Source organism: Ostrea edulis, chromosome 6 (genome assembly GCF_947568905.1).
Source record: "Ostrea edulis chromosome 6, xbOstEdul1.1, whole genome shotgun sequence".
Lineage (NCBI taxonomy): Eukaryota > Metazoa > Mollusca > Bivalvia > Ostreida > Ostreidae > Ostrea > Ostrea edulis.
In genome coordinates this window covers 30,622,822-30,647,059 of record NC_079169.1, presented here as the reverse complement: position 1 = coordinate 30,647,059, position 24,238 = coordinate 30,622,822, and the positions used below count along the sequence as shown (strand labels likewise).

Below are 24,238 nucleotides of genomic sequence, written 5' to 3'. Positions count from 1 at the left end.
TCAATCCCTGCCAAAATCCAAAATTTGTCTCTGTACACAACCAATATTAATTCCTGCCAAAATACAAAATTTGTCCCTGCACACAACTAATGTTCATTCCTGTAAAAACAACAACAAAAATACAAAATTAGTCCCTTCCACAAATCTCTGCCAAAAAAACCCCCAACAAACATGAAACAAAATTAGTCCTTGTACACAAACAATGTCAATTCATGCCAAAACCCCCACAAAATTAGTCCCGTTACACAGCCAATATAAATTCCTGCCAAGAAACCAAAATTAGTCCCAGTAAAAGGTCAAACTATTAGTACCTATACTGAACTAAAATCAATCTCTGTACACGACCAAAATAAATTCCAACGAAAAATTAAAATATTACAATTAAACACATTTGTTCGAGATTGGCAGGTCGATGCAGACTGATAGGCTGGCAATCAAGACTAAATGTTTCTACCGTTGAATCAACATAATGCCAAATTTAAACACAAGTGACAATTTTAAGATTAGAAATAGGAAATTCATGGAACAGAGTGATGATTATTGGAGTAACTTGGTATATACACAAAGTGCTATTATCACCTTGTTATGACTTTCCAAGCCTTATAGCGAACAGGTCAATCCATAAAATGCATACTAAGATTCCTTGCTATCAAGTGCAAAGCTATTCCTTTCAGTATTCTCTGGAAAATTCATAAGTAAAATGACTCGATTACCAATGTCAAATTTTTTGGCTTCTTTTTTTTGCATAACATGTGTTCCTCTCATCATAAAGTCCTGCAAATCCAAGGTGATTCCAAAAACTACCACTTCCCCGTAGAATTCCCAAGAACCTGTCCATCATGGTGTTCCCTTAATTAGGGTTACGTAGACGGAAAAATTACGCTGTCGTTACCAAGCGCCGTTCAAGCTAGGTGTTCCATGTAGAACAATGAAAACTTGGCTTGCGTGCTGTAAATGTATCAAATTTAGCTGTGCAACATTTTAGTGTTTTGGCAGATAACATTTTTACAGTATATTTGTACAAACTGATTTGTATAAAATAAAAAAAATATAAGCCCTTAGACTAAGAAAAAACACCAACAAGAAAAACGAAACCAAAACGTGTTTCCCAGCAGTTTTCAGAATACTATATTCAAAGCTCATTAGTTCACATTTGGCCAGTGCTTGTTAGTCTCTGATGACATTGTACTGGTATACACTAGTTATACTCCCTCTGTACACTGGCATTGTACTATCAAAATACTGTAGGCATGGAGTAATGCCAGAAGGTTCGCAGTGAAAACATACTGCACCGAGCCCTGCAACAGACATACATGCAGCCATCCTGCTGTGGCTCACTTAGTGTAAACCAGGTAACAGACAATGGCAAAACAAAGTTTTTCCCATCTTGCATGGTCACTTCCATTTGGTCATTCATATTATCATATGCTTCTCATTCCATCTCCTAACGGAACTGTTTATCTAATGTTTTGACAAAATACAGTCAATGCGGTGCATATGCTTCCGAATTACATCTGCTCAGACTTGCTCATTATAAAATATACGGAAGAGGATCGCTTTTAGAGGGATACTGTTCTGTCTGTCTGGTATAAATACCTCGAGTATTGCAATTCTTAATATTGCTGGATGGATTTTTAAAAATACATATCAAACTTTTGTTCAAAAGATTTTTTTTTTTTTTTTATTATATACAAATGACAGTTTGACAATGGTGACTTTGTCATCTTACTTATATGACACTGGATGAATAGAATGAATAGATTTATACAATGAGAACCAATATCCAGAATTTGTGCTTTTTTTCCCAGAGATCGACTGCTCATGTTTATAGTCTGTCTAAAACACATAATCTGTGATTAAAAGTCTTGTGTATTTGGATGGATTTCAATGAAACTTGGACTGAATATAGATTAAGAAGTATAAAGTGTAAATGTGCATTTATAAATGAACACGTGTGCAACAAAGATCAAAGGCCTTTGACCTGATTGAACATGTAGGGAGATTGCCAATTTACCTGGTCAAAGTAGATTTTAATCCTTCCTTATGCCTAAAGTTGAGGGGGGGGGGGGGGGGGGGAGGAGGAGGGTTGTGTGGAGGGAAGTGGGTATTTAATTAAAAACTTGCATTTCACTAAAATGCTATAACTGAATATGCATTAATCATATATAACAGTTACTGAAATCCTGTACCAACATTAAACTCTTATAAAATCTTACTCTCATTATTGTTATAGCTTTTCACAAATAATGTATCTGCTAACATTCTAATATTCATCTTATCAAAAAATTACTAAGTAAAGAAGTTTGCCGATTTGTGAAATTATACTTCCGAAGGTAAATTTGGCTTAAAGTATGCAGTTGAGAGCGACACCGACATTCTTGTAGGTGTTAAGCATGTTGTCGCATGCATTAAAAGCACAAAAGCTGGTTATATTGTAAAAAACTTATTTCAAATGGTTCCAAAAATCGGTGAAAACTCACAAAGACCTCCAAGCTGGACAACTGAATATGAAAATTAGATAATGCCAATATCTCACTACAATACACACATTACAAGAGGAGTGTCAAATTCGCAGTTCCCTATTCAGCATATTTAATACTTTAATATCTGTGCACCTTACGCTACCCAGAATTTTTTATTTATACAAATACAAGAACATCACAACGAGTAAAATGAGACTATTGACAGAAAACTCAATAGGACAAGGAAATGACACACACAAATAAGCTCATTAAATTAAAATGTCTACTATGATGAATTGATGCTTGACATGTATAACCAGTTTACGGTACCAGTTTGTTATGTGATGGGTATGTTAAATCATTTCATCTGTTTAAATATAAATGCAGTGTAACTTCGGCTACTAAAAATCACTAAGGCAACATATAGAATTTTCTTGCTATTTCATACATGTATATACAGGAGAAAAATTATTTATTTACGCAGGATCTGTCCTTTCTTACATTTCTATTGGATGATGTGTCAACTGGTGTCCTTAGAGAATAAAATAAAAGATTCCTGAAGAGGGCGTATAGAATATAAAGCTGTACTTAAGGGCTAATAATGAGTGAAACAAAGTTTTTGAATAATATCATTTGTGCTAAATTGTATAAAAATTCCATCAGGATATGCTTTAATGCAACGAATTAACGAAGAAAAAAGCCCATTATGTATCATGATTAAATCCTTGACATTCGAGACAAAAAACAAACTATCATGTAAGTGTACAATCACCTAATTCCCCTGTACAACAGAGCAGAGTGATAGGAATCGGATGATCTGGCTTTGATGAAATACTTGATCTATAAAAAACATGCATCTCAACTCCAGTGCATGTTTCTGCAGCATGGAAAAATTCTGGTATGTATGAAGAGATCCTGACATTTACAAGCACCAGGACCAAACTTCATAAATACTTGTGTATATAGCAGCACCTGTGCATCTTAAACTGATTTTTATCGAGCATCTACCAAAATATTGTATGTGCTATAATGGCATAATCATGCATTTCAGATTTATGTATTACACAACAATCAATTGAGGCCCTCAGCGTGGATTATTCTTCCAGTGATGGAAACCAAATAGCTTCATATCACACCTGTCAATGTTTACAGTTAACATTGAAATTACATTTGTATTACCTGCCAGTTTAATCTGTATATTCCTTGAATGAAATAGGCAATCACCAAATTAACATTTCCCAAAAGTTTAAATCAGCACACAAAAGGAACTAGAAAAAAACACAGAATTTTTAAAAATTTGTAATAAACCCTCTTAGAATGGTTCCGATTTTTAAAAATCCTTTGATAATTGATATAATACACAATATCTTTCTCACATGTAGACACATATAACAGAAATGACTGTACACCACCAGGTAGGTTCCGAGTACAGCAAGTCATCTGCCAGTTCTGATTACTGCATGGGGAACGGCCTGCATAATCACACACAGATGTAAACCGTGTCTTCTCTCCCTCCTATAAAACCCTTCCTTAGTCATTCCACCTTAATCAACACCACAGTTCTCCATGCTAAATGATTTCCCAGTATTTCATGTTTCCTGATTGATGCAATATTATCATTGACAACTTTATTCCAACGGTCTTTTGAAATTCAGACCTGTCATAGTACCCAGTTTTTGGGTAGGAACTCCTTTTGACAATAGATTGTGTGGAGGTGGTGGAGATCGTAAAACACCTATTTGTGGCAGAAATCGGTTATAAGGACAGGTTCCTCTCCTCGGTAGATACAATTGTTATTTCAAACCTTACTATCTATTATCATCTCCTTTCAGAAAACACATGAAACAAAGCATAAAAAACATACATTAATGTTCAGAAATGACTGTTTAAATGCCATTCCAATACTGACGCTTATCAAAATGCATCTTATCCTTTCAATGCAAAACACATCAGAATGGCTAAACTACTCATATCTATTACAGAAATAATTCCGAATGATTTGTGTTCCCATTTCAACGAATAACAAGCTTGATTATGCCATAATACCTACGAAACAGATCTAAGCCTCTTCTAGCAGGAATTGGACATCCCTTGAGAAATCTACATTTTCTTCTATATTCATGCATGTATTCTGACCGAATTGTTGCATACTAGAGACCAATCAAACATTAAGAGACTTAGAATTAATCTAAACAGCAGAAAGCTATATCAAGTACTTAATTGTAACATCAATAAACTAACAGAGGGCATTCTTCCATTGCAATGTTTCATTGGTTTTTTAAAAAAAAGTTTCTGCAGAAGACTTGAAAGTGCACTTAAAATGTTTCACACCTTGTATAAAACATTTCATCTTCAAACTGAAAGAGCTTTCTTTTTTTGTTGCATTGAAAACACTGCGCAACTGAAATATGCAGCCAGTGGATTTCAATATTCAGTGTATACAACATTTTGTGATAACCATCATTAAAGCATGTTAACGGCACTACCAAACTTTGATTACCAGTCCACTGTACATGGTCGTCTAAACAGCTGTTTTGAAGTCTAATATGCATTAAACCCCCTTATGGGTTTACACAGTTATAAAACCTTCACCAAGGTTCAGACAATCGCCCCGATACCCGACCAATCCTGGTCATCCCTCACCACCCTTCCCAAAGTCATACAATGACATAATCAAATAAGACAAACAAACTGAACCAAAAAAAAAAAATCATCTCTGAGGTAATTAACTTGAAATCATTGGCAACTGCCTGCCTTCCTAAATACCATGACAGTACTTTGCCTGTCATCTCCACATACTCAGGCTGCCATACAATACTGTTTTGTCTTCTCTCCAACTAGGACAAAGCATCATCACTTGACACTGTGCTGTAAGAATCTATCGTTTGATGATACACCCGTGGGGACCTGTTGATTCTTCCCACAGAAAAAAAAAAGAATAATCAGGTCTTGTTGGTGAATGTGGATTTATCAGTTTTACTTGACATGATTGTGACTTTCTTTGAATTTGGATTCTCTAAAATAACTGTTTCATTTTTTTCTTTAAAAGGAAATCTAACCTCTATGATTGTATGAACATTATGATAGGACTGTAAATGCAATGTGACGACTCTATGTACGTAATAAAACTAACCAATCACATACAAGGAAAACTGGGAAGAAACACGATTGTTCTGCGACTGTTACATTTTGTTGTATAAGTATAACCTTAAAGTCACACGCGACATATTTCTCTATGATATATAATGTTTCGTGACATATTGCAGATACAGTTCACTTGCATCCTAGCTATCTTATTCCAACACGAAAAACTTGGGGTATATTACTAGATCTGTCCCCAGTATCATGTAACAAACTCAGACTTAATAGGTCAGAATTCCAATCACCTGTAAGATGTTCATTACTTAAGAAATGAAACTCTTTAAAAAGCAACACTGTCATTTTTGTGTTGCAAAGTTGTGATTTACTATTTCAATGACAGAAAAAATAAGGTTTAGATATGTACATGTACATTCCATTTTCGCATAAAAAAGAACAAATAAATACATAAACTTACAACAGGAAAAATCTTTTTATTAATGCAAGATAAAGCTCTGTGTTGTTGAAATCAAGACAATTACTTAAAAAGATGGAGGAATACATGTCAAAACAATGCCAGGATGTTGCAAATATGCAATCCGGTTACTATAAAATCTGAACCATTATAGTCCAACCTTTAACTTCCGGACTTGTCTTGACCTTCGATCTCTCGAGGTTTTATCAAGAGTCACTTGTATATTGATATTACTATGTTATTGTAGCAAAGAGGACGAAAATCTTTGGAATAATCAGAAATCGAACCTGGGACCCTTGCATTACTAATCTGGTGTTCTAACCATTGAGCTCACCAGGCCAATATATTGAAGTATAAAATAATTACTGCGATATCAAATTTAAACCTATTTTGGAAATCATACAAGAACTCTGCATATATTGGGAAATGAAAAACTAGTTTTAGAAAAAAGAGTAGATATATGAATGACCTAAAATGTAAAAAAGAATATATATATGTTGATAATCTTTTGAAAATAGTTTCCAACAGGGCGTACATACAAACAGGCATAACTCTTTGTCAGGTGTTCTTTATATGAACATGATCTTAATCATGCAAGGATTAAATGCAACTGTACATCTCATTTTTAAAATCTTTTAGTACATTAATATTTGCTAGATTTATTACTAGTTACTGCATGCTCACTTATTTAAGTGGGATATTTTAGCACCTTTGGTGCTATTTTAAAGTAAGTTGTACTATGATATGATTCTCATTTTATCATACTCGAAAGAAGCGATAATCTATGATTATACTAAATGGAGTGCACCATCTCCATATCAATTGCACTAAAATTTACAAGCACAAAAGAAATAAATTGCATTGCAGTTCATACCATTGTGTATTTTTAATAATGAAATTTTTTTCTTATACAGTATTATCTATACATTCTATTTTCATTTCTATCAGAATTTGCAGTCTTTAAAATACATGTACTATATATTTACCAAGATTCATACACAGTCTGTTTACGACTGCAGCACATTCATGAGAAAATGGCTATCATAGCAATTTGAAAAGATATCAAAGGCAAAAAACATTGACGTGTAAATATTTAAGTAAAGATTCAACCTGGCAATGCCATCCTTTTCAGCAAACATGATATTGGAATTTCAAATTAAATTCCAAAATGCAAAAAGGAAAGCTAGAATCTGAGAGTTAGCATTCATTATGAAGATCTAATACACAAACCTTGAAATAAAGTGTTCTCAGCTCTTTGATCCTTTCAGCCACCAAATGTAATACCTATGTCAAGGACCGCCGAAGCATCAAAAAATCTTCGTTAAAAAAACGTCTCCCTGCACATCAGTAAACACCCCAATATTATCCTGCAAATGAGGGGAAAGAAAACTTTATGTACAACAGTTCAAAAAAGATTAAAGGATTAAGATTTACAATGTTGGAGGGATTAAACGTTTTACTGCTATATGCACTTCACTTATGTGAACAATTTATTAACCACCTTATGTTCAGACAGCCAATTCCTGCTTCCCCAAACAGTGAAAATGTTTAAACCCTAAATTGACTTAATCTGTGTTGTTGATAATTAATGAATCTAGCACAAAGGGTACACTGGGTTTTTGAAACGGTCACACAGTGAATTATCAGAGCTTATACATTTTTGTTTCACAATCCTTCGGTAATTATCCACCCTCAGTAGACTAGATTTATATAACCAGAAAGAATATCAGTGGATTAACAATAAAAGCAGTATCTATATATATATATATATCCCAATATCAACACATTAAGGCAGAGTGGCGTATTAGCTGCACACAATGCTGGCAATACTTTTGGGATTGTCTGTACATATTATTGAAAAGCAATAAACATCCACAATGATAAAATTTCATGACTTAATTTGCATCAATTTGCAACTGCACATTTAACAAAAGATTTTTATTTTATCATTGCAAATTTATCTGTATGCATTAGCTGAAACACAAGCTCTTATATTCATTTTCATAAATCAAGAATTTACAATACTTGCTTGCACATGTTTTTAAAGCTGGACCAGATCTGTATTGCAATACATTTCTACAGCTGTGTCATACAATGATGACAAACAGTACAAATCGTAAGCCAACTAAAGCAAACTTTGACTTCATACAAGACCCATTACGTGTTAGAATAGGCTGCAGATCCTGTAAGATCATCCGCAGATAAAACAGCACGGCAAAAACACCATGCCAAAAGAAATTATGAAAATTACATTACAATGAAATTAAGCATCATAGAAAACCAAAAAAAAACTGATGAGGTCTTGGCAGATTTACCAGGTAAAACTCCATTAATTATGGCCCTTCACAGGAACCCAAAGGAAACCGATTTGTTAATAATAAAGTTCTGACGCACAGTAATTTCTTCATATGCCCCTTTTTTTTCCTACCCAAGCAAAATATCTTGATACAGAATTTCTACAATATGACAGTGATGGAATAGATAGGAACTAATGCTGCACAAATTGCAACACTACATCGTCATTAAAAATTTGCAGAATTTCATAGGAATTTAATGACCACATCCATGATATATGGAGCTCCTGTCATAAATCCAATAAAAAAAACAAAACTTTATGATACCATTCAAGATATCATATTTCAGATACCTGCAACACATGCCCTTCTTTCGTTAAAGATAAAAAATAATAAATAAAAATTTTTAAAAAAGAAGCAAAAAACAGCAAAACATCCATTTTCAAAATTTTAGATTTATATCCAATATATTATACATTAAAGACTGAAAGTTGTACATTAAAATTACCTTCATACGGACTTACTCAAATTCTTTCTTCTCCAAAACCCAGTTTGAGTTTTGTGTGAAAATTGAAATGGGCCACAAATCTAACAAATACAGGAAAGCAGGACATTTGTCTCCTGTGTGGAAGTTAGCACCATGAAGTGTCAATGTCTGCCATGAAGGTACTCTGCTTAATTACTTAAAAAAACACCATTCATGCCTATTTCTTTAGAGAGTATTATCACAGTAAATGTTTGTGTGACCAATACTTGTTCTAATTGAAAGTCAATAAAATTAATTCCATGGTCAATATCATAGAATTTTTTTTTTATACTTGGCAAACAGAAATGTGGAGAGTATTTTTATCCCTATATTCCACCACTTATTGCATGCATGCACCTTTAAAATCATTTTTGTTCAATATCAGGTCTTTATCATTACATATATATATATATATCCTGAAGTGTGTATATATTTAAAACTCATAAATCCCACATCAATGAAGAAAACATCCTCATCCCAAACAAAAAATGTGTGTTGAACATGGTAACACAATCAACATCTGCAGATGATCTCCATGATAAACCATGCATAGCTTATTGAGATGAAATGAAAAATAAACAAGCAATCAGTAATAATCCTCACTGTGCTGCATAAGGTGAGGAAAATTTCAAGCACATTTGCAAGATTTTGCTAAGAATTACCGACAATATTCCACCAAATTATCCAGCAAATTAACTGAAATACTTCATAAATCTCCAATTCATATCAAGGAAACACTTGCCAATTATCTGTTGCATAACACTTCATACTCTAAACACCTATCGGGAACTGGTTATATCTAAAGTTATCCTTCTTTACCGATCTGATATATCACCACCAACAGAAACTTTGTAAAGTTCTGTAGTTCTTAACTGAGTTCTTTATAACTTCTTGTTTTCCTTTATTAAAAAAGAAAAATCATCACAAATCTTCGCAACACTAAAATGCTTTTTTAAAAAAATCTTAAAAAAGATAATTTTACATATTACACTCAGTTACCTGACTGTGACAATTCCTTTAAAATCCCTCACAGAGTTAACTTCCTTTCTTACTCTTCAGGCTGGGGAGTCCCTTTAACTGATGTAACTTTCAGTCACTCAATACATCAAACCGGGACTTTTTATTTGCCCTGTTTACTGTCATAAATGGGTTATTGATCTTCGCACATTTATTCACAATTCTCCGGAACAGACACTCAGAAGAAGATTCTTCCAAATTCCTTAATGTCTACATGTCAACTTTTAACAACATCAGGGTTCCCCTTTGTTAATTAGAAACTGGTCCCCTGTCAATCAATTTTGATTGATTGTAAAAGCCATTAGGTAACAAAAAAGATATACACTGGGACAATGTGCGACCATCAGATAGCATTGATTGTGCACCTCTGTTGCAATGAAAAAAATTATTCCCTTCTTCTCTTTTTGTTGTCCTTTTACCATGACAAATCTGTGGAATGTGTGCACTCCTATCGACTTTGCATTTTTACGATTAAATTAAACAGATATCATTATTATCACCCTCATTTTTGAATTATTTATAAAATCTGAACGAGGTGTGTACAATTTTGAATTGATGTAGTGTTATAAAATTAACTAACATCTTTTTTGACTTATGTTTCATGGGCAGAATAGTGACAAACAATCACTTTGTGCAGTTTCCTGTAAAATATAAACCTTGACACGGAATCAATCATACCAAGTTTTCATCACATGTCAATTTCTCTGAATCACTGCACTAATATATAATCATGTGTATAGAGAATCTCCAAATCACTGCACTAATATATAATTCAGGATCAAATCTAGGAAGCAAATGAAGTACTTATTAAACAAACCCGCATGTGAGTACCAAAGCAATTTCCAAAAGCAAACAGCAGACAGGGGCAGACAATGATTAATGAAATCAAATCCTTGCGTCCCAATTATGACCTGCCATGGACTGGGCCACTCTGGATCGAGTTTAGTCCTCGTGCATTAACACAATATTCCACTGTCTCTTACAGGGCCTAAGAATACACAGTTGAAATTCACTTCTGATAATTGCTTTTATTGCGTGATTCTAATCTGGATATTGTTTTACATGAATAAAACCTATAAAACATATATTATTTCATTGCAGTTATCAAATATATTTCACTTTCAATATCCTAGAATTGTTGTCTCTGATTATGAAGAAAGTCATAGATAGTTATTCAATTTACATTGGTATACAAATGTTGTCTGTATAATTACTGAGAAAGCACCAATGAATGGTTAGTATTAGTACTTCTTCCTGAGTCACCAATACTCCACTGAAATCATTGAGTCATTGGGGATTTAAATGATTAGCACTATAATTTGTCATTGCGACTAGTGATAGAAGACATGAAAGAGAAAGGGAGAATGATTTGATAATGAAAATGCATAGTAATTAACAGATGTTTTAAAAAAAACCAAGGATGTACAAATCATTCAGAAAAATTTGTCTTTGGAAATGACTGTCAGGTATACTGTTTATACACTACAAATAGATGTACATAATTGATTGGCGTTAATGAGTCTTCACAATGACAATTACTTAATCACACAAATAATTATAAAATAAATCATATCAATTGTTCCTCTTCATGAAAACAATTCAAGGTGAGGTGAAAATTCAAATGCACATATCTTCCCAGGCAGTACTGCTAGTTTATATGGGATAACAAAAAAAAAAATAGCAACACTCACCGAAAGTTTCTTTTCAATAGCAGACAGATAATGTCAGCACATTTCTCCAACTCTCTAGTTTTGGTTTTACAGACCATAAAATTCTGTCCAAAAATTGCATGTCTATATCGATTGTGAAAGACCGTAGATCAACAAATTGGCCATTTAATATGTAACATCTTATTGCCACGGACTATCAAGTCAGGTGTAAGATTCTCATTAACTTAACCCCAGGGAACTTACTTTATAAACCAATTCTTACAAAAGTATTTTCCAAAATCCATACAATGTTACCCTAATTGTCCAATACCTCAACACATACAAATGTAATTCCTGATATATGACACATCTTAGCACACAATGATGTCTACAAGCCCCCCTGATGGGTGTGGCCGATTCAATCAAATTTAATTTGCGGTAAATCCGTAGTTATTGAATAAGAAGTACTTACCTATTTCTTTACCCCAAAACAAAATATTTGAATTGTTCCTGTGAAACAAATTGTTTTTGGTCCATTAAAGTGGCCACATTTAAACCAGCTTTCTTTTTATAGAAAATTAACACCCATGCAATAAATAAATTTGCCATGTGTAATGGAGCTAATGGTATGCCTACCAATACAAGGAGGGAAGAAATGTGATGATTTTTTTTCCTTTAAATGGCAAAGGATCTCTACAGTGTGGTAAAACTAAATCCATTAGCACCCCACACACTCTTGTTTGGTCATTAGGAGAATTAAGTAGTGTTAGCTAGGGGTCAACAAGATTGGATAACACAGAGCAGCGAAAACATGCCTGTGTCAGCCCTTTACATATTCTGTGTACGTTAAATATCTACTTAAAATATTGAAATTCTGCTAGTATGTTGGTAGGAATATTTAAGGGTTTAGTTTTCCTCTGTCATATATCATTTTTTTTCTTCACAATTAGGTTATATATTTTTAAAATCGTATCATTTTTTAAAGCCTTTTAAAAGTATTTTATCAATTCCGATTTTATACGTATATTTCAAACCGTATTATCATAACCATGTCTTCTTCATAGGCATTTTATAATATTCTGTCTTCATAGTAAGTTTTTTTTAAAAATTTATCCATTTATCTTTTAGTTATTTCAAGTCATATTTTATATTTAACACAAGATGTATTTATGAAACACTTAGTATGCCCCCCCCCCCCCCCCCCCCCCCCCCCCCCCAGTAGCAACAAAGAAATGCTCAAAGGTCAAGGTCACAAGGTAAAAAACTTTGGAATCAGAAGAGAAGTATAACTGTCATAAGAAAAGCACATATGAAATATGAAAGCCTTTCACTTCTTTACTATTCAAAAGTTATGAGCAAGGTTAAAGTTTTGACAGACAAACAGGACAAAAACAATATTCCCCCTGATACTAGGACATAAAAACACCTAAAATCCATTCCGTACACAGCCATTAAATTGGAAAATTCTGATCACCCTGCTTGTAAACATTTAATGGATAAAAAGAATTCTCATACACTGGATGAATCTGTGGTACTGCTCCTTTAGGACACAGCAACATAACACTAAATTCTCTCTACAGGATTGTAAGCTTTTAAGTCCATATTTTTATCACCATTCCATTTTAGTAGCAATTACTAAAACCCTGACATGATTAACAATCTTACATAAAAATATTTTTGAAGTATCACATTTTCATGACAGAGACTTGTGTAACACAGGGCAGCAGAACACCACATTCACACACAGTACGCCATTCACATTTCTTTCAGTAACACAAACACTTATCCTTAATTGATAAAAGTTTGTTAATTCCATGAAAAAGTATTTGCTATGAAATAAATACCAGTATTATATAATCAGTATCAATCAAAGTTAAGACCTCATAAAGCTCCTGAATACAGAATTTATACATCTGTTAAGTGTTATTTAGACAAAGTATTAAGGAAGTGTAAATATTGTTGAAATAATATAACCATCACATTATTGTTATGTTCTTGTTCCTTTGTTGGTGGGAGCCGTTCACCGTTTGCGATCAAACATACACAAAGCACAGCTACCCAAATACCAATATGGGACCTCTTTCAATAGTCGTTTTATTCCAAGACAAAATATTTTCCAATATCTCGTGCATGCAGTTAGTATGTAATAAATGAACATTTCACTTTTGTTTTCTGTTTTTGTTCAACCAAGTTAATCTATTTAATCTCAAAGGCTAAATAGCAGATTATCTTGAAAACGAAGTGGAGAAATATATAGTAATGAAATACAAGAGGCCTGTGGACTTTACCAGTCACCTGAGTAAATAATAACACTCAACGAAAGCATACTGTGGAATCATTTTTAAAATTCGTGGGGGTCAATGCTTGTGGGTAAGCAAAATTTTGCTGGTTCGTGGGGACGTAATTTCGTGGATAAGCGATGTGAAGTCACTAGGAGAGATAACTCTACTTGGTTTAAAAACATGTTTGAGGACAGAGTAAGAGTGACCCACGAACAATGGAGATTCGACAGTAAATTAGAAATGTTGCAGGTTGATCGTCCATTATTTCTAACTTTTATCAGTCACCTTGAGCAGACAAGATAATGTAACTTCCTGGATTACTTCTAATTTGCTTTTTTACCAGTAACTTGACCTTGATTAAATGACCTTGATTCTGGACTGTTACATACCCTATGATTATAAACAAATATTGTGTTCAGAATAAACTTCTAATGTCCTTCATTACAAAAGTTATGGCACAGAAAAAGGTTAATAGGAACCAAATTGGCTTAGCTGAATTATCTAAGATTCAGGGTCATGACATTTTCTGGTCAGAAGCATTTGATGCCAAGAATGAGATTCTAATGTATATTCCAAACCTGAGTAGACATGGGGATTCCCATACCCATGAGTCATGAATATTCCATGACTTTGGTAGAGACTTCCTTGCTTGTAAAAGCTTTGTATCCGACTGAAGATTTTTAAAGATGGCACTATATTTTTGGCTCCAGCCCTAGGTCTCAATGGGGACGGATAATGAAATTCAAAATATTTTGTTCCCCTACCCATAATAAGTTGCTGAGAATTGGAAAATATTGAAAAGCTTACAATGCATGACAATGGATGATCACCATACAATTGGTCTCCTAATAAGTTTATATGTGAGAGGACCTAAATAAGCAATCTAAAACAAAGAATGCAACAAGATGGAACATCTCAAATTTTATAGCATTTTGCCATGTCCCTTCTAAGCCAGACTTCAGGAAAGGCAATTTATAGACAGAGCATTTATTTGGTAACTGTGTCAAATTATGCCAAAAAACATGGCCTTATTAAAAATGTCACTAATTAAGTACACATGCAGGATTTTAATGTACAGATTGCATGGACAGAGGAATGTTGAAGATTTACTGCAGAAGACAGCGAGTAATAGACACAAAACATCGCTTCTAACCATTACTCTTTTCTGCGGTTCATTACGACTTCATATCAGGCAATTGTGACTATCATCTGCACATTAAAAGACAGATTTCACCATCATAAAACATGAAGCATGAAATTCCTATTTTTGCTATTACCTCAAAAGAAACTTTATTGTAACATTGTAATTTGTAAAAGTAGTCTCATTTGCAACATTGTGAACTTAATTAAAGTGGAATAAATTACAATTGTAACACTGTAAAACTTGGTAAAAGTGGAACAATTGTAACACTGTAAAACTTGGTAAAAGTGGAACAATTGTAACACTGTAAAACTTGGTAAAAGTGGAACAATTGTAACACTGTAAAACTAAGTAAAAGTGGAATAATTGTAACAGTGTAAACTTAGTAAAAGTGGAACAATTGTAACACTGTAAAACTTGGTAAAAGTGGAATAATTGTAACACTGTAAACTTAGTAAAAGTGGAACAATTGTAACACTGTAAAACTTGGTAAAAGTGGAACAATTGTAACACTGTAAAACTTGGTAAAAGTGGACAATTGTTTTTGTGTGTGCCTCAAGGCCTTGACAGTCCTCATACTTTAAACAAAACAAAAAATTTAAGTCCCAACCAATGGAAACATCCTCATGACTTTGGCTTTGACATTTTTGTACACCAGGAGACGAGACAACCCTTTCCTAGAATACATAAATTCTATACTAATGTTCACAATATTAACCTGCCAGATATCTATATGTAGGAATAAGTAATAAGCATTTTCAATACATGAACAACTCGGATGGTCAGTAGACATAATGTACATTAGATTGGTACTGGAAGGGCTTATAGGTAAAGAATACACACAGGCCATCATCATCATCATCCAGTTCGGGCTGATGGTTACTTGGAAATAGACCTTAACTTCATCATGCATCTGCAAGATCTTTATCACGTATAACACCTGAAGCTTGTCTGATGCAATATGGAAGATCTTTATCATGTGCAGCACCTGAAGCTTGTCTGATGTAATATGGAAGATTATAGTCACGTATAGCACTTGAAGCTTGTCTGATGTAATATGGAAGTCACGTATAGCACCCAAAGCTTGCTGATGTAATATGGAAGATCATAGTCACGTGCAGCACCTGAAGCTTGTCTGATGTAATATAGAAGATCATAGTCACGTGCAGCACCTGAAGCTTGTCTGATGTAATATGGAAGATTATAGTCACGTATAGCACCTGAAGCTTGTCTGATGTAATATGGAAGATCATAGTCACGTATAGCACCTGAACCTTGTCTGATGTAATATGGAAGATTATAGTCACGTGCAGCACCTGAAGCTTGTCTGATGTAATATGGAAGATTATAGTCACGTGCAGCACCTGAAGCTTGTCTGATGTAATATGGAAGATTATAGTCACGTGCAGCACCTGAAGCTTGTCTGATGTAATATGGAAGATCATAGTCACGTATAGCACCTGAAGCTTGTCTGATGTAATATGGAAGATCATAGTCACGTGCAGCACCTGAAGCTTGTCTGATGTAATATGGAAGATTATAGTCACGTGCAGCACCTGAAGCTTGTCTGATGTAATATGGAAGATTATAGTCACGTGCAGCACCTGAAGCTTGTCTGATGTAATATGGAAGATTATAGTCACGTGCAGCACCTGAAGCTTGTCTGATGTAATATGGAAGATTATAGTCACATATAGCACCTGAAGCTTGTCTGATGTAATATGGAAGATCATAGTCACATATAGCACCTGAACCTTGTCTGATGTAATATGGAAGATTATAGTCACGTGCAGCACCTGAAGCTTGTCTGATGTAATATGGAAGATCTTTATCACGTGCAGCACCTGAAGCTTGTCTGATGTAATATGGAAGATTATAGTCACGTGCAGCACCTGAAGCTTGTCTGATGTAATATGGAAGATTATAGTCACATATAGCACCTGAAGCTTGTCTGATGTAATATGGAAGATTATAGTCACATATAGCACCTGAAGCTTGTCTGATGTAATATGGAAGATCTTTATCACGTGCAGCACCTGAAGCTTGTCTGATGTAACATTCATTTTTTATGATTCATCATCATCGTAATTTGGGATTTAGTAAAGCATAGATCAGAAAGTTGATTCTAGGATCCCAACACAGATATAAAGTATTACGACACTAAATCACCGAGTTCAGAATCACGACACTAAATCACCGAGTTCAGAATCACGACACTAAATCACCAAGTTCAGAATCACGACACTAAATCACCGAGTTCAGAATCACGACACTAAATCACCGAGTTCAGAATCATATTGTACACAAATTTTCAAAATGTTCTATTGTGTGTTATGTTATTTGTCTAAACACCCGATCTGTGTTATACATTGTAACACAACAGGTGTATAATAAAAAAAAAAAAAAAAAAAAAAAAAAAAAATTTCTTATATATATCATTCAATGATTTAATAATTTACACATTTACAACAGGAATGTTGTCACCATTAATTTCTGAAGTAATAGCTTTCCCAAGCATTTAAAATTCAACCTCTTTACACTGAATCCCTAGCCAGACTTTCAGGAAAATCACCCTTAAACTCTACTCATCCACAATACGCAGAGCTGTAAAAAACTAATAATTGTAGGTGAAGAAAATACAGCTAGACGTCCCAGAAGTCATCTCCCAGAATAACTATCTCACACTCCTCAGACATGAATTATTCAATTCCCGTTGTGATTCTACAAACAAATGTAGCATGTATTTTCACTTTCAGTGTAGAGGTTGTTTTTTAAATTGTAGGTTTCTTTTTCAGTATTTCACACATGACTTTGGAATAATTTTGCTTGAACTGTCCAAGAATTTAACCACCACCGAGGGAGAGCATCTAAAGAGGGTTGTCTCCACTGCAATCTAGCGATTTCTTGTCAAAAAAATGAATTGTATACAGTTCATTGAAGGGATAACATTTGGGAGACAGAAAGACATATGTACAAAGATCCAAGTTATATATTTATCGCTATTTACGACTTGTGATATGATAAACCAATAAGAAAATTATATGCTGACAAGTGTTACTGATATAAATTCTGAAGTGGAATGAACCAGCTGATGAAGTTTCGACACTCCCGATCAACCAAATTTACGCCTCATTAACTTTTTGATTAGCGAACACTCAATATATCCTACCACTTATGATCATTGACCGAACAAACAAAAACTTTCGTTTTTGTTTCATTACGTTGTAATTTCATATGATCAGAAAATAGAAATAAAAGAATAAACTGTAATGGTAAATTGTAATAAACCTTGAGTGGCCGGTTCATTATGAGCTAATATCTAATACGGAGAGCATTCCATCTGATGAGGCTTGTTATCATGGGAAACAATAATTCACAGACAACTTCAATCAAAAATCAATGTGGATTTCCTTTTTTCCACTTAATTTTGCTGCGGGATGTCACACATCCAACCTCTATATCAATATACTAATATAGAGCAAATTACCCCAATTTATACTGAATTAACTCCCTTGGTTCTCTATATAAAACATAATGATCAACAGGGGACACTATGTCAGCCTCTATTTCACTATACTGCAATCACTACATAAATATCAATAAACACTCTATATATCTGCAAGTATTTTACAAAACAAAGTCTTCTAATAATTAGTTTTGTTATAATTTGACCAATTTTAACTATTACATGTAGCTCTGCCAATATACATGCAAGAAAACTTGAGAGTAATATGAAGCACAGATGCATGCATATTTGCCCAATAATTTACACTCGCACCTATATTTCTTTAATCAATATGATACTTAGGCATCAAAATTCCTAGCTTACCATAGTTTAAAAATGCACAACTTTGAAGACAGATTTATTTCACGATTTCTGCAGTTCAAAAGGCCAGGCATTGGTTTGATGTGGAAGTAGTCAAATGAAGTCAGTGATTCAGTTAGGAATTGAAACGCCCCGAGTTTCTGATACACAGCCATTAATCTAACAATGTACTCCATTCCAGCACGGAAATCTTTGTAAATTGTAGCATATTAAAAGACATAAAATTTGAATAGTGATGTCATTAAATTTGAAGATCTATTAACACATAATTTCTCTTAATCATATTACAAGTCCTTAATGGGTTATTGAGCTCTTTTGGTTAACAATTTGTAACTTTATAATGCATATATCATTTAATAAGAATGAATTCCAGCTGTATAATTGAGAATTCAAATATCTATATCAGAAGAAATGAAACGGTGAATTACACGCCACGTTCTTTAGGTATCAGTGTCTTTCTCACAACAAATCACAAGTGTAATATTTAAAAGAGCCCCTATCAATACCCTATCAGAGTAAACACAATCTCTTTATCTAGAAGTGTGCCGTGCCTGTTTAGGAGTTAAGGTTTAGGGCCTTTGAGCCCGAAGTCAGTCTCTTTTTCTCTCTCATTTCTAACAGATACTATATTTATATATTTCTACAATTTCAATCAATAGTATAGGACTTTTGTTCAGGGGATTCATTCATTACATACATTGTAAAAGCATTCTTTGACCTGGTGGATTAAATCTTTAGTGAATTTTACGATCGTGTTGTGTCCAATAATTTTGAACCACAGTTATGTAGTGCTGGACAAGCATTGTGACTTCTATGTCATAAAACAGGACAATTATTAAATCAAATAATTTCTGATTCTCACAAACACAACTGATTCCACCGAGACAATGAGGGGTGCTGCAGAGTGTGGTACATGTATCCCTTTACAAATAAGGCAGATTTCTCAAAACCGCTCTCATATTTCAGTAGCTTTAAGTAAGAGCACCCCTGTAAGTGTCATTGATAATGGGACACCAAATCCACACAAAATCTTTCCTTCCTGTCACCTTGACCTCTATATTAGCTTTGAAATTCAATAAGAACCAAGATCTTTCTGCAAGATAGTAACCCTGCCAAATGTCACTGAGATCAAATACAAAGTATACTCAAAATCTTGTACAAGTACCCAGAGAATTTCATAATTTCTCTTCATGGAATACACAGAAGAAATGAATGACTGAACAAGCAATTCACCATGTTCCAATTGCAACTGTTTTTAGGGATAATAATCTATGTCACTGTCCAGCCATTCTACTTGAAGATGGACCTGTTTAAAACTTTGAAGACCCAGCAGTAGTATATGTAGTGGTTTAATAGTGAAGAAGTCAACATACCTTCAACTTCTCTATTCTGTTTTCCACAGCAGTACCACATAAAATTTGGAAATGAATCATAATTTGATAGACAAAACATAACACAGTATATACACCAAACTCGGCTGAAATTGCTTTACCACTAGACTGCGCATTTAAATCCAAGTTATGAAATTGAGCAACATCAATTACAAAGCCATAACCAATGTTAAAATATTCAATTAACCACAAAAGAATTTGAATTAATGCAAATTTAAAAATCTCAAAAGATAAATTTCATGTGTAAACACACTCCAAGGGTTCTGAAGGTTCCGACAATGGGACATTTTGACATACAAACACAGTGGACGTTCAGGGGGGTACTGAATTCAAGAACCTAAAATTACTCAGATTTTGTTTGGTTGCAAATGGATTTTTGCACATTTATCACATCTTAAACCCTTGTAAACAAACTTAAATGGAGAACAAATACTACAGAGATAATCTGAAAGAAATGTCTACATATTCAAGATGTCTCAAAGTCAAAGCAATGAGAAAACACCTCCTCCAGCACACAAAGTTCTAGAAAACAAAAACGCCTCCTCCACCACACAACAAATATCTCTTACACCTCCTCCACCGCACAACAAATGATTCTTCTAGAAAACACCACCACACAACGGATAACATAACAGAGAGTGCATGCTTACTAACAGAAGACATTTCCACCACACAATGGATAGTTCTTATTTCTACAAATGAGGAGTGCTTTTGAACTGCCATGAACCGAATCAAAAAGCAAATTAACAAAGTACAAAACCACATATCTAAGGCTTTATTACATAAGAAATAAAAACAAAAGGGAATATAATGAAAAGGAAAATATGATTCAGTTTTCAAAATTTTATTTGCAGTTTTCTGATGTAAATGTAAATTCAAATATCTCTTGCAATAAGACTGGGAAAAGGTTTTCAAATGATTTACTAATAGAATCTGTAACATTAAGTATAAATTTCAAAATCTCTCTCCCTCACCCTCTCTCCAAACTCAAATGAGACAACTGTAATTTGGTATGCAAATGTTGCGAGGGGCCATGTTATGTTCCTGACATAGTCTTTATTCCATTCTTTCTCAGTTATTAACATTTGGGAAGCCATTTAGTCAAGTCCAACCTCGCATCTGGTAATGTACGTGGTGCAACATGGAATCTCTGACATGGCCGAGAGGAACATGAAGTCCGAAGAAATGGAATTCACCGATAACAATCTGATTAACTGGGTAGGAGCACTCTCTCCCTGTCCACTGTGACTGAAAAATGACTTGTAATCCAATCTCCACCAACACTTGAACATGATCTGTATTAAATATTATCAAGTGATATGATGGCTAATCTATAATGGACAAAGCAGTCCGGCATTTTCCACAACAGCTCATTTGAATACATTCAATACAAATACACTGGGTTCAATATGGATGCTAATACAAAACGTTTGACTGGTCTCTTAAACTCCAAAACCATGCATGTCACTCTGCCACCTATCATTTTTTATGTGGTGCATCTTTAATGAAGATTTCTGATCATCCCAAACAGACAGCAACAGAACTGCTTCCATGACTCAACTGATTAAAAGCAAAAATCGAGCCTAAAAAATCAAGCTAAAACTATCAGGGGACAGCGCTTCAAACACTGGAGGCTGATTAGTTTTAATGCTTCAGTCTATTTATGACTGCGATTGTTAAACTGGTTGACAATGAAACAGAACCAGTTTTCCCGCTGGTGTCCCTTGTTGTCCATGTCCTATTTACTATATAGTCTTAAAGCTTTATCATGTTTGTTTGAAACTGAACAATTTAAAAATGTTTCAGGCAGTTTTGTGTTTCCTAAAAGAGATGCACTGCTTCCATTAAAGACAACTGAGTGGTAGAATAATGACCCATCAAGCAGCCATCAAATCTCAAGATCTCTAATCTCTATCATATCATCAAATATAAAACTGCTCTTACAATACAATGTGTGTTAATAGGCACTTATAGACAATTTAACCTTTAAAAGGAAAAAATCGGCCCATTATCTGTTTCTAAAACTGCAGCATATATTTATGATCGAAAAATGATCTGGGTCATACTCATGCAGCTAAATCTGGAGCTTGGATTAATAAGGAAGAGTAGACTATAATCGTAATAAAAAAACCTCTATCAAGAATGCATGAAAATATATACTTTAGAGTTAGAAAGATTGGTATACCTGTCAGGCTTGTGTAAGATTTGTCATATTCATAATTCCTGGTTAAAATAATTCCTTAGTAACACATGTATATGTCCATAAAACAATCTACAACCAGCGTTGTCAATTTAACAATTTATTTCATCAATGGATGACGACTGCTGAGTCACTCAGGCGTATATGAAAAATCAGTCACACATGCAAATGTGCATCTGCTGTCTCAAAAAATCTTACCGATATATAGAGTTACGGCCCAAAGAAATTCAAATCATTGAAAAGTTGTTCTTTCTATAAATCATACAACCAAAAACTTTTATTTCTATTCTAAAATCAATATTCAACTTCACCCTTACTATCTGTAAAATCACACGGAAACATGAAATAGATCCATATCGAGGGAGAAATGATAATGAATATTTCATCAACAACAATCTCATATGAATGCCTGAAGAGAGATTTGTCTACAACAAAAAAAATATAAAATGTGTCACAAATTCAGATGTTTATCTAAACTATTTTTTACGGCTAACTGTAAACCACAAAAAGTTTCAAATCGGCATACTCCAACTCCCCAAGGAGACATTCAATATAAATGGGACTCTTGTCCGTGTGACACAGAAGTGCATCCACAGCCTCAGTTTCAAAACATAATTGGGATTTGGGATCAAATGCTTAAGTATACTTAGTATTCTAACATAGACAAAACTTTACTGTCTGTACTTACAGGTATCAATTTTTCATTAAATACCTAGAATTGCGTGACTCCTTTCAATCCATTAGAAATCTCATCTGCCGTTTATGAACCACAAATCTATAACACTGAAAGAAAACCTGGTGTGAGTGAAGCACAATGAAATAGGACAGCTGAGAGACTTATTGAAATTCTGTCAAATAAATTAAATTCTCAATCAATCTAATTGATTCAAGGTACAAACAATATCTGCCCATCTCCCTGACACTTCATGTGTCAAATGATAGGACTTTTGGTGAACATTTCAACCAAACAGTTTAAATTGCACAAGTCAATTAAATTGGGTAGCTGTGATTCAGAAAAAAAAACCATTTAAAGATTGCTGCTATACAAATCATAATTCCTACTTGTTGATCATGAAAAATAATTGACCTAGAGATATGATATAACCCAGGAAGTATATAATGCCATTTTCTTGTGTTTGAATACACGCTGGTACAGCAGCTGGTGAATTCTTGAGATCTATAAAATATGACATGGCCCAGCTTCACTTACAAAACAATTACTGATGAATAATTCCTGGAAAACAAATGACTGCACAAATTGTCTTGCACAAAGACATAAATTGCATTCCTAAAATAATGTGTCAATCTATAGTCAGGAGTAATTTATAACTCCCAGACTACAAAATCCTACCCAAAAATACCTGCTGAAGAGGGCAAAAAAATTCGAGTAATTCATTTTACAAAGTGCTTCCCCTAAATAAAGATGGTAAAACTTATTTTCTCTTGTCTCTAGTACACTCTTATTCAGTTTGCTGTTGAATTTGATGGAACATCTTTCTGCACTTCTCACATTTGTACTATAAAAGCTGTGGCACCAAAAAAAAAAAAATGAAATCTTGAATGATTGAAACATAGGATATTATATATATGTGGTTTACATATCATTTAAATACAAGGCTGCGCTCAATTTTTATTCAACAGATATATCACATGGCCTAATTCAAAATATAATTTGCTTTTGTAAAAAAAAAAAGAAAAGAAAAGAAAGAACAAATGTCTCCCCAGCTCCCCAAATTGAAAATGTTCTAAATTACACCCCTCTTCCCTTAATGTACTGCATGGTATGGAGGAGAAAGCATGAGCAAAAACATAAACATTACAAGCTGCACTTCGTGCATTGAGAAAAAAGATGGAAAAAGATTCAACATTGATGTGACCAATGTCCTTGTTGTATATA

At 33.9% G+C, this 24,238-nt stretch overlaps 1 protein-coding gene across 8 annotated transcripts in view; it reads right to left on the bottom strand.

Annotated features, from left to right (window-relative positions):
• LOC125683364 (thrombospondin type-1 domain-containing protein 7A-like) overlaps positions 1 to 24,238 on the bottom strand; it is a 98,891-nt gene that overhangs the window by 52,280 nt on the left and 22,373 nt on the right. For 4 of the 8 annotated variants that reach the window (XM_048924443.2, XM_056142388.1, XM_048924437.2 and 1 more), the window contains one exon: positions 7,246 to 7,382. The gene's annotated coding sequence lies outside the window, so the exon portion shown is untranslated. Of the gene's footprint in view, positions 1 to 3,641; positions 3,731 to 3,838; positions 5,173 to 7,245; positions 7,383 to 20,123; positions 20,252 to 22,326; positions 22,449 to 24,238 lie in introns of those variants that run through there. The other 4 variants (XM_048924439.2, XM_048924440.2, XM_048924436.2 and 1 more) reach the window with 4 other exon arrangements.